The 15,813-nt window shown below is 37.7% G+C and overlaps 1 protein-coding gene across 9 annotated transcripts in view; it reads right to left on the bottom strand.

Annotated features, from left to right (window-relative positions):
- Positions 1 to 15,813, bottom strand: part of CACNB2 (calcium voltage-gated channel auxiliary subunit beta 2) — a 244,369-nt gene that overhangs the window by 161,686 nt on the left and 66,870 nt on the right. The window lies entirely within an intron of this gene.

The raw sequence follows: 15,813 nt of genomic DNA, 5'->3' as shown, positions 1-15,813 counted from the left end.
TTTTAGCTTTCAAATAGCTGACTCCTAATCTCAATGTTTTCTAATGCCAGATTTTCCTTGCTGTGGCTGAAACAGATGCATGTTACCCGAATCATTCATTTTGTCTCTTCAGAATAAGCAGATGCTGGAATTATTGTGTCTTCTCTCTAGATATAAAACAGAAATAAGACCGTGACCTTGCAAAAGAATGTTGCCAATATGTTCATTACAGTTTGTGAAACAATTAGAACATTACAAGACTGCACCGCTTAATGAAGATCATTAAAGAAAAACCTTTGCATACACAACACCCCGTGACGTGGTCTGCAAACCATAATTGCTATTCTTTACCCAGGAAATAAATTGCCAGGCAGCAGAAAGGATGAGACACATGGTCAGTCTTTTTCTTACTGATAGTGGAAAAACACTGAAGCTTTGACACCAGAGCTCTGCATCTCGGTTGTCATCTCCTCCCTGTCACCAAGTGACTCCTGACTCCAGCCCCGTTGCTGAGGTTCCCTCCAAGTCCTCTGACTCCCAGCCTCCTGTCCCTCCCCTCCAGCAGTGCTATCACCACCCAGCCTGGCCAGCTGAACAAAGGACAGCAGCAAACCAAGCCCTTGCTCAAGGCAGGTCCCCACAGCCAAATCATATTTGTAACTAGTGTTTCTCCAAGGATCATCTTATCTCCTGTAATCTCATTCAAAATAAAAATAAAAATAAAAAGATATGGAATATAGGCCACGTTCGTAGAAAACCTTCAAGATGCACAATTCAGAGTCAATGTACCTGGGACAAATGGAAGAGACAGGCAGCAAGGCAAGAAGGCTGCTGCCCAGCTGCTGCAACCCAGCAGAGAGGGAAGAAAATGGGATGGATTTACAAAGAGCCCCCAACTTCAAAGCTGTAAAACCTAACAAAATTCAGATAAGTCAAAGTTTGATTTTAAAATAATTCTTCAGCATTTTTCATAGTTCATAATCATCATTCATATTTTCAAAGTATATTATCTGAGATACTGTGGCTGACTCAGAGATGATGTTTCTCAGAATAGGAAGAAATTCTATGGATATTAATAACATACAGTATCTGTTCTAGTAGTTAGTTTCTAAGGTTGGTAGGATAAAAACTTCTTTCCATATCGGTTCTATTCAGCAGTAGAAAAAACCAGTTTCCTAATAATGCAGAAAAGTGTAAAAAGAGAAGCTCACCAAAAGAAGGGGAAAAAAAAAATCTGTTTTTTACTGGCTCCTGCATCATGCTTTAGAGGTAAGTGAAAAATTCACGTTAAATATTTATAAGTAGAAAATTAATTATATGCTCACGGTGAAGGAAAACTTAAAGAATATGTAAATGTAGCATTTCAGTGGTATTTCAGTTCATTGTATATAAATAATAATGGAAGCACTAAAAGCACTCAAAGAACTGAAATTTAAGAGTTGGCGAGTGTCACATATTAAATTGTATTCAAAATCACTAAGAAAAATAATTATGAGAAACTATCAACAATGAATGGCAAGGCAAATCAAACCTTTCTGTAAAGAATATGTACTGCATCTTAAGAAAGGTAACAATTCCTGAAGTAGTATATTAATTCTAATAATGCTTCTATGAAACAATATTCCTCAAAATTCCTTGGTGAGCAAAAGGAATTCTTATATCTCTCTTTTTAAAATGTATTAATTGTTTCTATACCTGAAAAGTTTTGTACAATTCTTATACAAGAAAATCAAAAGTACAGTGAGTCCACTATGGAACCTACTACCCCAACCATTCATGTGCATCTCTCACTCAAATATATATACATTAAGTAAATGTTTTTTAATGTAATTACTTGAATAGCTGTGTAATATCCTTTACTACAAATTACTGACATGATTTGAATATTTTCTTTTATTTTTCTGTTCTTTGTCTTATGATCATTCAAACAGTTCCTTCAGAATACACACAGAGACAAGAAAAAAAAAATGAGCTGACTCATTTGCAGTATTTTATACAACAAAGCAATGGAAACATTGTACACACACAAGCAAAGCCATGAAAAGTATAGCAGTGCTTGGGGAAACAGAAGTTTGTTTTAACTTTTTATTTACTTCTAATCCCAATTAAACATACCATCAGATGATCCTGTTTTCCTGTGGCTATCAATTGAAAAATGTCATGGACTGAAAAGCCAAATACCCTAGACTATAGCAATAACAGAGTTTTTTGGATGTTGCTGTTAGACAACATCATCAAGAATTTCAAGCACAAATTGTTAAAAACAATTAGGAGGTTAGAAGATTGCATTCAAAATCACTACTAGAACTTTGAAGACCTTTCAGAGAGACAGTTTCATTTTAAGTTCCTACAATGTTGTCTTGTAATCAATGACATCAACAGTGAAAAGCCAGTTCAAATCAGAGTCTGTCCCACTATGTCACACCACTCCTCAGGGACAAGAAACATACTGCAAAGCACTGATCTCAAAACAACAATGCTCTCAAAAATGCTGTTAAAAGAAAAGATTGCAATACTTGAAGACCATGCATCAAGAAATATTCTGGCTTTATACAGCCTTTTAAAAATCTCTCTTTCCTCATGCCTATTTGTATTTGCTATAGGCAAAATGGCATGGTGGATCTGTACCTCTGCTTCTTGTTTTACAGCACGTACTTGCAGGGAAGAGAGCTAGAGTGGTCAGAGCAGCCAATCCAGGACATATCAAGGGAAAACACTTGGCTCTGGCTTAGAGTAGTCTTGTAGTTAAAGTCAAAGAGACATTCTGGGGAGAAAAGGCAGAAGAGGGGACAAAGAAAAGGTAATTAAATGAAGTTCAGCTTGGCCAGGAAATATTTATGTATTATATACACAGATTATCCTCCTGGGCTGCCCAACACAATCCAATATAATCAAGAGTAGTGTACTGGAAAAAGGCCACAAACTACGTCATCCTTCATGCACCAAATTAAATGTTCCAGCAGCAAAGCAAGCTCAGGAGCACATCTCAGGCATTGAGGGATGAAAGAGATCAGCACATGACAGTGATGGGCAGCAATTTATGGCTAACAGGAATGCCCTGTTGTCAGTAGTGCCAGAGAGGGGTCTCCTGAGCTCAGAAGAGCCAGTGGGACAGACCACTCTGCAAACCCAAAAGAGTTCATGTGAAGGAAAAATAGGATAGATTCTTTAAAAGCACATAACCTGCCAGAAACACGTTTATCTTATCATGATTCACAACATGTTACACTGAGGCTGCAATCTATCTTCAATTTAAGCTGGTGAACAGGCAGCATTGCTCCAGCCTCCTCCTTCTCCTCAGGAGTAGGCAGAAGGAGGCAGAAGAGGCAGGAATATGCAGGAGAAGGGAGCTGCAGCAGCACAGCAGCAATGGCTTGGGGGTCTCCTGGGGTCTCTACTTTGTCCTCCTTCAGGGCAAAGTGCAACCACTAGCAAAGTCTTGAAATTTCATTTTCACAACCCACTGATCTCTGAGACTTTACAGTATTTTGGAGAACAGGTTTACCTAGCACAGCAGCAGCCCACATGTTCCCATATAACCTTCTTGGGCGGGGCTGGCACAGACGTCCTGCCTCAACAAGTTGAAACCAAAACAGGAGAACCAGCCTTGGTGGCTGAAAATAGTCCTGATCATAGCTTCGCCAGCTTCCTGTAGTTTGAATCTAGTTTTGGCAAGGCTCCATTACAATTCCATCAAATAGATCTTAAATTCATTCAGTTTTCTTGCCCTGGGTGACAGACTTTACCCTGTTGACTTGTGAGTAAATGACACATTTTATTTTCTCATTCAGTTCTTATTGGGAAATGTAAACAATTCCCCAGTCCAGAAAGAAGGAACTTCTTATAATCCATTTTTCCTTGGCCCTAATGGTCGCTATCACTGGCCAGCCCTTCAGCTGGGACAAACTGGTCTGTAATGCCATGATAACAATACCACACTGCACCACTCAGTTTGGGAAATACACTGAGTTCTGAAGTTCAAACTGTGAAAGTTAACCTATTGAAATCAGGGCAGGAGTTTTGCATTTACCTCAATTATTTAGTCATTTATATTCATAGAATCATAGAAATTTTTGGTTTGGAAAGGTCTTCAAAGATTTTCCAATCCCAAGCCCCCTGCCATGGGCAGTATGCCATCCACTAGATCGGGTTGCTCAGAGCTCCATCCACAACTTCTCTAGGCAAAATAAATTCTTATTCTGTTGAACTGTTAATGTAATTTGCTGTACTAAATCAAGGAATGAGATTGCAATAATTTATTAAAAGTATTTTTTTTTTAAATCCACCTTCTAGGGTAGATATCCACATGTTATGTGATAGCAAAGTGACAGAGAAGTTCTCTCAACTTGTGATTCATACACCTTCATATTTTGAGACTTGTCACACACACAGAAAAATAGAAGCTCTAAAGAAATTACTGACACTACAAGTTTTATTTTGTGGTCTGATTAACATGCTTTAAATTTACAGCATTAAAGTACAGAAACTAAACAGAACCCACAGGCACATGCACATGTGATCATCAGCAAATTGCTTTGGGTCCCACTGACTTTGGCAGTTTTACAAAATCTTTATTTCCAGCTGGTTGAACTGTTCTTGAACAACTTTTTTATTTGACTTCAGTAGTCATAAACTCCTTTTCGGTCTCATCTACCATCTAAGTACTCTGAATAGATTTATTTTTTTTAGAGTACATCTGACTTCCCTAATGCCAAACAGCTACACTATTCCTTTTGTATTTTTACGGTATCTAAGAAAAAGAATTTTTTCTTCCTACAATCATGCCATTTCTCTAAGAGTACAGAAAGTCTTTCTGTTCAGTGTCCCTGAGACACAGGCTCACAACTTGTACTGTGAGCAAGCTTTGCACAAGAAGACAAGAGATTTTTCCTTTGAATCCAGCCAGAGCTCTGCCATGAGTGAGAGAGTTCACTGAACTAAAAGCACCTTTCTGATCTCTGCCTGTACCACAAGTAAATATCACTATTTCTGGAAAGAGATTTTATCTTCCCTATTCTGTTTCCTTGTTATTTCTCTCTTTGAAGAAAAGTTATTTCAATTCATGTCTGAGGTTTATTTCAGTCTACAGTACTTTGGCATTTTTCTTCAAAATTTACATGGATCACTTCACCCAGCTTAGAAATGTAGCTAAGACTGGGGTCAACTCCTTAACTGTAGTAACAGTACTAGCATGAAAACATGATGACACAATGTCTTATCCCTTTGAATCCAAAGCAATTTCAAAAATAAGTATAAAATAAAAGGAGAACATTTGGCATAAACATATTTTCAGATACACACTTGGAGGAAGGGTCCCCTGCAGGAAGTCTTGTGTCTGCAGCTGGCAGGAACTTGGCAATGGCAAGGCTGAGCCAGGTCACTGCATTTCAGACCAGGAGAGATTTGCTGTGCAATTCTCCATCTTTCGTAAGAAGCTTTCGTAATTAATTTTGGGTTTGGGATTGTATGTGTGGGGGTGGGGGGGGGGTGTGTCTGAGATGGAGGGTGGTTTTTGGGGTTTTTTGGATGTTTGTTTGTTAAAACTTTTTAATTTTTCAGAAATCCTACTCCATAGGGACGGGAAGATGTATCATCATAGATCACAACAAGGGAAACGGTTTTAAAATGTTTTCTTGGGAAGCTCACTGGAGACCCATTCAAAAACTGCTGTCTCAGCTCCCCCAGCAGTGACTGGGACACAGACTCATGTAACCCTAGGATACTCTTTTCCAGGGCAAACTTTGTTACCATTGGTCACCCTGCACACACGTTGGACAACAGAATATTTCTTGAAAGACAGAATGAATGAATTATTTGACTCTCAATAGGCTTGGATGAGGTATGTTATGACCCAGGAGCTTTTCAACCCTTGACACAAGCCCATTTAAGATTAAAACAAAAAATATTTCCTTAAACCTTTCAAAGCAGTGAACAGTTATTTTTTTATGAAGATAAAATAAGGAAGCTGAATCTTCCCTTTCCACAGACATTCCTGTGTTTCTATGCCATTTTACATCTTTCTGTATATCTTTACCCTCAAGGTGCAACTCCCACTAAGCACCTGGTTTTGGTGAAACACTTAGCATTTCATAATTAACTTGATCATTGCATTCTCCCTCAACATTTGTCACTGAGACTTAATTTATTTCCTCCCAAAGTACAGAACTCTGTGGTTAATCTTTCTCTCAAATCAAATCCTGTTTTATTTCCTCAGAGATGCAATTATTTCCTTCTTAGATAAGGTATCATTTCATGTGCTTGCCTGGTTTAATGCACACTTCTTTGCCTCATTCAGCTTAAGATTTCTTTCATCTCTCCTGTCCTTCGGTGACTTGTTGCACCTGATGTCCTCTTCTAAGGTATGTGTTGTAATTCATATGCAACTTACACAGTTATATTAAACTTTGTAGAGAAAAACGCCAACTAAAATGCAAATAGATTAATAAATAATGGCACAGTGACATTTCAAAAGATAAATATGACAATGCTTTAACAATTACTAGCAATCATTAAACAATATAGTTTAACTAAAATTTGCACAAATTCTGCTGTCCATTTTACTTGAATAATGGTACTCGTTTCAGATACATGCAACCATATATCTTTAATGAAATTAACATGCAAACATGTATCTATAATGAAATGAAACATATATCTTTAATGAAATGTGTGCAGTAGTTCATAAAAATATTAACCATTTCCTCCACAGAAGAAATGCCATGAGTGTGACTCCTCTCCACCTACTTTTTCTGTACACATGGCAAACCTCCTCCAGGTGTGCTGACTTCTTCTCTTTGACATCCTCTCTAAATTTCTCTTTATCATGTCTTTAATTCTTTCAGTTCAAGTAACTTATTATTCCATATGAACATGATCTAAATTAATCTGATTTCTAACCTCTCAATTAGATTTTTGCTGATAAGTTCTTAAAGAGTTGCATGACGAAGCCTTTCCTTCCTTAGCTTCTAGGGAGCAAGAACCAGTATCATATTTATTTACTGATGCTGGCTTTTTATAGGGTCATGTTTTTTCAGTACACTTTCAGTATTCTGTGAGAAAATGAAGACTAAAACTGTTAAATTAACTGTATTACAGCTTTTTTTTCTTCTCCTTTGGACAACCTTTTACTATGTTTGATTCTGTTTAGGCAGATAATTAATCCAACTAGTCTATCTTCTGAATCTTGCATGGCCTGCAGCGACACAGGCCTTCGAAAGAATGCTGCTCTTAGAAATACTAAACTATCCAGTGTAAAATCTGTGGCTCACAATGCAAAGAAAACAATATGAAGAGCATTTTATGTAATACACAGAGCTCATATTAACAACTGAAAGAACAATAGGTAAACAGAATATTTTTAAGTCAGGTGAAAGAAGAGGAACCTTAGAAAAGTTGTATTCACAACTTACTAAAAAAACTCATGATCAGAAAATATGGGAAAAATGTTATTAAAGAATAAAAGATATTTTGACTGGGATAGTTTCTGGAAGTAACGAAGAGAAACAGAAGCAATAAATGAAGCAAGGTGCTTCTTCTGAAAATAGAGGTATCAACACCTGCTATAGTCAGCCAAGTTCTCTGCACAAACCCATAAGCAGAAAAGATTATAAAATGTGAAGATTGGAAGTGTTATTTTGTAGCAGTCTGGTTATAAACTCTGAAATAAACTTTACAGAGATGATGGACAAGATGAAGCATTTCACCAGTTGTAGAATAAATAGGTCATTATTCCCATAAAGATAGCAATTTTTATTATTCTGTAACAGATCAAAGCGTGCAAACACTACCTTCAATTTTTTTATTTCCAGAAGCAACACAAACCCCAGGAGCATTCCTTCTCTTGCATCACGCTCTAATGCCACACACATTGCTCCGGGCCACACATGCACGTGTGAACATAGATTCATGATTGCAAATACACACTGCAAAACATTCTTTAGCTGTTAAACAAATAGTATTTTGTCCAAGTGAAGCAGCAGAGTGGTTCCATCTAGAGGAAGAGTGTGTAAAAACTATTCATCCTTCATGACAAGCTATTTTTAAATAAAGAGTAAGCATAAACCATTCCTACAGCACACTGAGTATAAAGGCTACCTGCTACCTGCTACCATAGCTCCATGAATACTGTTTCTTACACTAGTGCATACTGCGTACTTGGTGAACTGGACAGAAATTATAATGTTGTAAGCATCAGAATTATTAACCTCTATAATCTGGACAATCTGCTTCTATTGGTGATGCAGCTCAGGATTTCTGGTCTGTGAGTGCGCATTGCTGGGTCATGTGGAGCTTCTCATTTACCAACACATTCTCCTCAGGTCCAAGGACATATAGTCCTTCTCTCCTCAGGGCTGCTCTCATTCTACTCAGAATAATCTCTGTACAGCCTTTACCTGTTCTTGGGATTGTCCTGATCCAGGTGCAGGATGTTTTACTTGGTGTTTTTGAAATTCACAACATTGGCACAGTCCCACCTCTCAGGTGGAACAAGACGCCTGTGGATGCCATCCCTTTCCTCCAGCGTGTGGAGTGCACCACACTGCTTGTTGATGGCAGCCAGCTTGCTGAGGGAGATCTCTATCCCACCATCCATATTGCTGACAAAGATGTTCAACAGCGCCAGTCCCAAAACCAACCCCTTGGGAATTTCACTTGTCATTGGCCTCCACTTGACCCATTGACCACAACTCTTTGAGTGCAACCACCCAGACAATTCCGTACGTGCTGAGTCATCCATGTGTCAGGTCCATGTCTCCCCAGTTTAGAAACCAGGATGCTGTGCTGGACAGTGCCACATGCTTTGCAGAAGTCCAGGTAGATTCACAGAATATTCTGCATTGGAAGGGACCCACAAGGATCGAGTCCATCTTTTAGTGAATGGCCTGTACAGGGACCAAATCTGTCAGGCATGATTTGTCCTTAGTAAAGCCATGCTAGCTGTCACCAATCATATTTTTATTTTCCTTATTCCATAACACATAGAATTATGTTTCCTTTTTTCCAGTCCATGGGAACCGCCGTGACTTCTTAAACACAATTGATAGTGGCTTGGTCACTTCATCTGGAAGTTCCCTCAGGATCCACAGACACATTTCCTCAAGTCCCATGGACCTGCTCACCTTCAGGTTCCTTAGATGGTCTCAAACGTAATCTGCTACAGCAGGCAGTTCTGCATTTTCCCAGTCTCTACCTTTGCCTTCTGTGACTTGGTGTAGCTGGAGCATTTTTCAATGAAGACTGAGGAAAAAAAGCCATTGAGTACCTCAGCCTTCACATCCCTTCACCCAGGTCTCCTGTTTCTGTCTGGAGAGGTCCCACATGTTCCCTTGTTTTATTTTATCATCGATATACGTATAGAAGTTTTTCTTGTTGCCCTTGACATCTTTGAACAGATTTAATTCTATCAGAGCTTTGTTCAGAATTTTTTCTGTATTCCTTCAGCATTCCTGATGGAAGGGGATGTCTAGTCACAACAGGACAATTACAAGACTTCTTCTAGAAGTGTTTCTACTCAGTGAAATACTCTTGCTATGTTCAGCATTTCATGAATCTATTCAAACTTAAAACTGTTCTTTTATTTTCCTCTCATTTCCCTATTACTAAGTTACTAATTTTGCCACTTTGGTTTAGTATAAAGATAGTAGGAAAGCATGGCATTCTTCCATAGAGAATTCAGGGGACTCAATTATTATTTTTAAGACACCCAGTTAATTTTTAATAACTTTGCACTCATAAAATTGTTATGGAATGCCAACTCATCAGAAAACGCACTAAAATTGCCAAGAATACTTAAATTTTTCCTCCACCATTGAAGTCGGTAAGTAATATACTCAAAGACACTGTACTAAAGAAGAACAGAAAGAAAAAGTAACTGCTGAAAGGAAAAAAAATATAGTCAGAAAAGAACAAAAGAACCAATCCAATAAAACACTATGAACAAAGGAAAAAAACTTTATACCAACTGAGGATTGCCAAGTTCACTGAGTATGAACTAGGAGAAAAGGCAAAGGAGAAAAAGCTGAAAACAAATGAAGCATCAAAATGGGTTACATTTTACTTGTAACAATCTCTTAAGCTAATTTTGGTTATTTTAAACAAATATTCTTTTTTTCAAGTTTCATAGAAAAAAATATATACTTCTGCACACATACTTGTGCAGCAGGATTCTCCTCAAGTTTTATGGAAAGTGCCCCAGGCCTCTATCCATGTGATTTTTCCACAGCCACAGGATGAATCACTGGTGGGTTTGGAGACAGAGATTACAAATCCCCATTCCCATTTACTAACCCCAACAGTCTAATCATGGACCATCCAGTTACTAAAGTGTAATGTTGAAAGCTTGTTGAAAATTTGCAGCTTATTTTCAGTAATATATCACAGGTTTCAGAAAACAAAAAGCCTTTTTAGAAATACCTTATCTGAACACAGCTTCAGAAAACTCTAACATTAAAATAGGCATAATACTCAAGTCAAGGGTGCTACTGATGGAGGAAGAGGAGTCTACAAGGGAAGGCAGTTGGTTTCACACATCTGAGCTTTTCTTGCCAGAAACAATGCAAATAGTGTCACTACTTTGTTACACCCAAATTAGCAAGGAAAAACAAAATAATGTTCCATTTAAGCCACAGTAAAATAGTGATAGAATTAGCAAAGGAAATATGAAATCAGCCTTAAGAGATAAGGGTAGTGAAAAATAATTAAAATGGGGTTCTCTAATTCTTTGAGTATAAAATTAAAATTTTGATTTTGCTGCTGCTTTGAAATTTTACATATTTTAAATCTATTACTTAAGCCGTTACATCATACACAGACTGAAAAAGGAGCAACAGGGGGCCCTTATTGCAGATATTGTTACAGTGTTTTGTCCACCAGTCATATTGTTATATAATTTTACTTCAGAATGCACAATGAGCTGCAAATGTTCCATTTAATTCTCCTAAATCTAAGATACTTCTCCAAAAGAAATCCCTTTTGCTAGTTAATTAAATTCTAATGTTGCACCTAGGAAATGCAAAGAGAAGAAATTTAAATAAGGGAGACAAGAAAACAGAGGCTTTGTAGTCCAAAATCTATGGTATAAAATATTTTAAACAGAGCCAGAGAGTCCCTCAAAAGCTAAGGCCACTTAATGATGTTAAAGGAAAAACATTAGGGACAAATGTCTGACTTTTCACTTAAAAGGACTGGAGCTGCAATCAAAAGAGTTTAGCATCAATACTATTCCCCAGCATAATAAAGACAGGTTATTAGACAGATGTAGGAGAGTAAATGCAGATAAAGAGAATTTATTCTTTTTAATTTTGGCAGTGCAAAGTTTGGCGGTCCTGGTTTGGCTGATATACAATGACTAAGAGAGTCTTGGTTCCCTTTAAATCACTTTCCCTTTAAATATTGCCACATTGGTTTATTCCACTTGATTCACTGACTGTCTTCTCCCCATACTACAAAGACAAAAAAAAAAACCCTAGAAAACTAGGGTATAGAAAAAATGAAAAAGTACTTCCTAGAGAAAACATAAATATAGAAAATGGCCCCCCAAATCCATAGATGGAGTTTCTTCCTAACAGCACTGTGGCACACAATACTGAGGGCAGTGCAGTCACTTAAGCTAGGTAAAGGACTTTTCCCTTTTCCAGACAGTTCCCTCAAGCTGTAAATATAACTTTTCATGCTAAAAGAATTCATTTAAATATGTTCACCAGTAAACCACAACTTGTTTATACTTTTTTTCCTCCTCCTCAGCATGTGCTTTTCTGCCAACAATACACAAAGAAGAGCATCATGGAAGTAAATTCTGATAACAACAGTTTGTCCACAGCTGCCTTAGACTGCAAATTCTCCCTGTGCCCTTGTGAACATCTCAAACTTCCACTAAAACTGACAAAAGCAGCAATGAACAAAAGAGGGGTAGATACGAGAGCAGAGCTGATGGCACAGGAGTGTTGGGAAGGGTCACAGAAATAGCCCTGCCAAGGTGCCATGATGGGCTGAGACTAACGTCAGCAGAAGCAAAAGAAGTTTTCAAACACAAAGCAAGAGTTCTACAGGACAAAATGAGAAGCATGGTGGAGAAGTGTAGAAAAAGTAGCTCTATCTAGGAAAAAAAAAAATGTATAGATCAGCAATGAAGAAGAGAAAGGGAGGTGGCAAGCAAAAGGAACAAAGAAATGGACAGCCTCTGCCATGATAAAGAATGATCTGGTGAGAAACATTATTAAGTGATAGATGGAAAAGATTACGGTCTCAAAAGGAATAGAAAAAAAAACAAAACAAAACAAAACAAAAACCCTAGCACAAATCTAACAACACCAAAAAGACAATGTTCCCTCAGGAGGTCTGAAATATCCTCCAGACACAGGCACAAAAAGCCTGACGTCTGGAGCCCACTCACTGCTGCGGGCAGAAAGCTCTCCAATTACAGTCCCCACCATTAGAAAAAAGCATCTTGAAACAAAACCATACCAAGGTCCTTTAATTACATTAAACTAAAACACACAGTACAAGCCATACCATAAATTTCACTACTAATGTTCAAATAAAGTTTATATTTTTTGGAATGCATTTTTAAAGTTTCTTTTTAATATCAAATTGTCCTTTGTTAAGATTAGAGCCAGAGTAATGAATATTTGCCTTCCAGACATCATGTCGATGTTTTATTGAATTAGTTATATATCTGAGAAAAATATTTAAGACATCAGCTCAGACTTATTCTGAATAGTCATTCCACATAAACAAAACTGTAGATTGATAATTCTAAACAAAAACAAAAACCAAAAAAGTTGACAAAAATTCAGAAAGTCAATCATATGAGTTTTCAAATAAATCAGTATTAAATTCATAAAGTACAATGGATTCCAAGCCACAGCTTGCCTATCCAGACAATCATGTGTTGGTCCTCCTTGGCCACACTCATCTACCCCTTGTTTACATAGCTGTAAAAATAGCAATAAACACGTACTCTGCAAACACACCTGCATCCTGAGAAATCAGGAGGCTCTGCAGGACATTGGGATGCTCAAGGGGCTTGAAATTACCTGTCTGTATGCTCCAGCAGATGCCTTCCAGATAGGGATTTGGTCCCTTCCACACACAGTGACTTGAACAGTCTTTCAAGAAACTATATAGACCCTCCTCCTTGATCTCACTTGCCATGGATTAAAAGGTTCAGTCTACCCTATTATGTTGCTATAAAACAAATTTTTCCAGTTTGATTGGCAAGTTGAACCACAGGAATTGAGACCACTCACATCAGTAAGGGAAGGCAGCGCACATAGAGTCAGGCAAAGTGGCTGACAGAATTGCTTTGCTCAGAAACATGCAGACTCTGGAATCATCTTTGACTCTGTGTTCAAACAGCCTTCACTTCCAGACTCTTCCAGGGACAACAGAGAGCTGGAGACAGTACAAGATTTCTGAGTGACTCTCACCAGATTGCAACTTCTCCTGTAGGCTGGAGAGTCTACCCTGAAGTGGATAGACTGGACTAAAGTTCGAAAAAGAAATAAACTGCTCAGTCTTCAGGCTCCAGTGCTTTTAGATGTTCCATACCATGCAGACAGTAAGAATTGTGAAAACATTTCTGGGCAATATATAACTAGTACTAATATTTTAAACTTCAGTTCCAGAAAGAGATAAGATTATTCACTGGAAGGACCTCGCTCAGCTGCTCCTCCACACTACACCAAATAGATCCTGTTTGACAGATGACATGACTCCATCTCACAGATATGACTGATGGAATAAGGTGAAGATATTACTTGGAATTATCTCCAGCTTTTGCCATGAAAATGTCCAGTATGAGAGCCTTTATTTCTAGAATTGAGTAAGCATGTAGTCATAATGTCCATATGACATTTCCCGCCATTAGAAGCTGCAGATTATTCCACACCATATTAAAGAAAGTTCATTAAATGATACCTCACACCCTCATCACCCTGATTATCCATCCAAAGAAACCACAGAAGAGGAAGAGTGGAAATTTTGTGGATTCAGGCATTACATAGTGCCAGGATGAAGGAAGAGCCAACGATCAGGGAAGCCAAGCGAGAACGCCTGAGCTACATTTAATTTTGTTAACATTGTGTGGTCTGCACAGCACTCATTAGCACAAAACTTGGAGAGAAGATAAAGATGTGCACAACCCATCCAGGCCTTCAGTTTTATCCCAGCACACAGGTGCAAGACTGCCCATGACAGTCTGTACATGACAGTCCAATGTGCAGGAGATCACAGAAAGGAGCAATATATGAATACAAATATCTTCTCTACCTACAATGCTGCTCCACCACAAAAACAATGGAGCCTGTGTACTAAGGGTAGTGATCTATTCCAGGCTTAAAATATCATCAAAGGGATTGATTATGACTAAGAGTTGCACAAATTTTGGGACACAGACCGGAATAAGCTGTATTGCTGGTGCACAACAGTTAGGTTTGGTCATATGTTTCAGTTACATAAAGTACAGTACCTTAAAGTCCCCTAAAAATTAAAAAAAAAAAAAAAAAAAAAAAAAAAATCCAAGACAGATCATTTGCAACTACAATTCATAAGCAACTTCAGAACTGTAAACTAATAACCCAGAATAAAATCTGGTTTTCCCCCGTGAGTCATACGTTAATAAAAAGGGTCATATCTTGGCTCACTTTAATTTCAGTGCTTTCATCCCAAAAGAATCACACAGTACAACCTCAATTAGTCCAATGCCATAGGGAGTGCCAAAAAAATTTAATAATAACAGGTTTGGATAATCAAGGATTCAAACAACAGAGAGAATTTTCATGGTAATTAAGTTATTTAAGAACACGGTCATCTTTCACGTAATAGCATTCGGACCAAAAAGATCAAGGGCAAACTTCATTTCGCTTGTCCTAACTAAGACTGAGCAACCTTCTACTTTGTAAACATTTAGGGAGATATTCAGAATACCACGAGGTCCATCAGCTTTGCACAACACCCTTTATACAAAAAAGGTACAAACTTTATTACTTTATAAAACATTCGCTAAACACCTTTCTCTCTATTACCCACAAACATCAAGAAATGATGGAGTTTGTGAGATTCTGTCTAGATAATATTATTCAGAGTGGCCAGTGCTACTGCTAAATAACAGTAACAAGGAGAAATGAAAGTGTGGGGGATGTATCTCAAGAGGTCATTATCATCTTATGCCCTAAACTCCACTGGCATGGGAGAGTTAACAAGAACTGTTTTCAATGTATTTGTATTTCAACTTCTGTATAATTGTGGGAATATTATCAAGTAAATATCTGCGTAAGTGACATCTATTTTTCTATTTTATACTGAATTGTTGGTTAAAAGTAACTATATACTGGTTTTTGCATAGTTTATACAAAATACAGTACTGTTTAAGTTCTTTCTTTTATCTCATCTGATACTCCATACTTCTGCCTGCTTCTTACAGTATCAACTGTTGCAAGAGTGAGAACAAAACCCACCCAAAGTCAAATTTGCTTTGTGCAAACTATGACCACACATTTCCAGTTTACATCTCTGCAATTTGTTCTGAAGGAGAGACTTAGGGTTTTTTAACAATTCAATTCTCTCCATCAATCCCCTACACAAACTTTGACTTAGATTGCACCTATTTATGACCTTGCTTGCTCTGTATCAATTTTTAAGCATTTATAAAAGACCTTTCTATGACAGAGAAAGCACAGTAATCCTGACAACAGAACTGTATTTCCTGATACCGTTGCTCTTTTCTCAGTCAACAAGCTACAAGCTGCTTGTTGCTAATACTCAGCAATTTCAATTTGCAGCTTATCCTGATCATTGTGACCTCCTGTTTCTTATCCTGTCTGACAACTGAACAGA

The sequence above is a fragment of the Hirundo rustica genome, chromosome 1 (genome assembly GCF_015227805.2).
Source record: "Hirundo rustica isolate bHirRus1 chromosome 1, bHirRus1.pri.v3, whole genome shotgun sequence".
Lineage (NCBI taxonomy): Eukaryota > Metazoa > Chordata > Aves > Passeriformes > Hirundinidae > Hirundo > Hirundo rustica.
The sequence above is the reverse complement of the archived record's forward strand: the minus strand, read 5'-3'. Positions and strand labels throughout refer to the sequence as shown.